Source organism: Daphnia pulex, chromosome 5 (genome assembly GCF_021134715.1).
Source record: "Daphnia pulex isolate KAP4 chromosome 5, ASM2113471v1".
Lineage (NCBI taxonomy): Eukaryota > Metazoa > Arthropoda > Branchiopoda > Diplostraca > Daphniidae > Daphnia > Daphnia pulex.
The window spans coordinates 3,286,903-3,289,222 of record NC_060021.1 but is presented as its reverse complement, the minus strand read 5'-3'; positions in this window follow the sequence as shown (position 1 = coordinate 3,289,222).

Sequence of the window (2,320 nt, the reverse complement as noted above, 5' to 3'; positions counted from 1 at the left end):
AATTTTATTTCTATGATCTTCATGTTCTATTCAAAAGTAATTCAGATTAAAATAACTCTTTCTGACTATTTGCAACTTAAATCGATAGTGAAAAACGTCAAACACAGAATGTTGATTTCTTTCAAGTCTTCTCGAATCTCTTTCGTTAGATCTTTTACCTAACAACCCACAAAAAAACATAATTTTTCATTTGATGCTAATTTTTTATATGCATATAAGTAAATGAAAATGTATTTGAAGAATCAAATAATAAAAAGGATGGCTCTTGCCAAGGTTCGAACCTCTAACATAGATTTACCGTCAAAGTACCGAACTTACTATTGTCAATATTTCTTTAATATCGAATTTGGTAATTATAAATGATAAAAAATCAAAATACAATACTCGGTATAAAAGTTTGCACAAATCGATAGGATCATGTATACGGTACCATGAACGATAGTTCAAGCCGTCGCACAACTTACTGATTGACTCATGTATGCGGTACCATGAACGCTCGTTCAAGCCGTCGTACAACTTACTGATACACTCGACGCGCTAACCATTACACCAAAGAAGTGTATAAGTGATCTCATTTTATGGATTTTTCTCACTACAATTTAGCACTATGTTTTTATTCTAGAAAATACCAGAAAAATTTCTGACTATTTGCAACTTACTGAGTGTTGACACTTTCTTCCCATTATTCCATGGAACTCATTCCCAAACATGAACAGTATTGTATTTTTTTTTCCATTTTTGATCTCACTGGATAGCTAGTAAAAATATCAACAAAGTTAATTTTATTTCTATGATCTTCATGTTCTATTCAAAAGTAATTCAGATTAAAATAACTCTTTCTGACTATTTGCAACTTAAATCGATAGTGAAAAACGTCAAACACAGAATGTTGATTTCTTTCAAGTCTTCTCGAATCTCTTTCGTTAGATCTTTTACCTAACAACCCACAAAAAAACATAATTTTTCATTTGATGCTAATTTTTTATATGCATATAAGTAAATGAAAATGTATTTGAAGAATCAAATAATAAAAAGGATGGCTCTTGCCAAGGTTCGAACCTCTAACATAGATTTACCGTCAAAGTACCGAACTTACTATTGTCAATATTTCTTTAATATCTAATTTGGTAATTATAAATGATAAAAAATCAAAATACAATACTCGGTATAAAAGTTTGCACAAATCGATAGGATCATGTATACGGTACCATGAACGTTAGTTCAAGCCGTCGCACAACTTACTGATTGACTCATGTATGCGGTACCATGAACGCTCGTTCAAGCCGTCGTACAACTTACTGATACACTCGACGCGCTAACCATTACACCAAAGAAGTGTATAAGTGATCTCATTTTATGGATTTTTCTCACTACAATTTAGCACTATGTTTTTATTCTAGAAATTACCAGAAAAATTTCTGACTATTTGCAACTTACTGAGTGTTGACACTTTCTTCCCATTATTCCATGGAACTCATTCCCAAACATGAACAGTATTGTATTTTTTTTTCCATTTTTGATCTCACTGGATAGCTAGTAAAAATATCAACAAAGTTAATTTTATTTCTATGATCTTCATGTTCTATTCAAAAGTTATTCAGATTAAAATAACTCTTTCTGACTATTTGCAACTTAAATCGATAGTCAAAAACGTCAAACACAGAATGTTGATTTCTTTCAAGACTTCTCGAATCTCTTTCGTTACATCTTTTACCTAACAACCCACTAAAAAACATAATTTTTTATTTTATGCTAATTTTTTTACATGCATATAAGTAAACGAAAATGTATTTGAAGAATCAAATAATAAAAAGGATGGCTCTTGCCAAGGTTCGAACCTCTAACATAGATTTACCGTCAAAGTACCGAACTTACTATTGTCAATATTTCTTTAATATCGAATTTGGTAATTATAAATGATAAAAAATCAAAATACAATACTCGGTATAAAAGTTTGCACAAATCGATAGGATCATGTATACGGTACCATGAACGATAGTTCAAGCCGTCGCACAACTTACTGATTGACTCATGTATGCGGTACCATGAACGCTCGTTCAAGCCGTCGTACAACTTACTGATACACTCGACGCGCTAACCATTACACCAAAGAAGTGTATAAGTGATCTCATTTTATGGATTTTTCTCACTACAATTTAGCACTATGTTTTTATTCTAGAAATTACCAGAAAAATTTCTGACTATTTGCAACTTACTGAGTGTTGACACTTTCTTCCCATTATTCCATGGAACTCATTCCCAAACATGAACAGTATTGTATTTTTTTTTTCCATTTTTGATCTCACTGGATAGCTAGTAA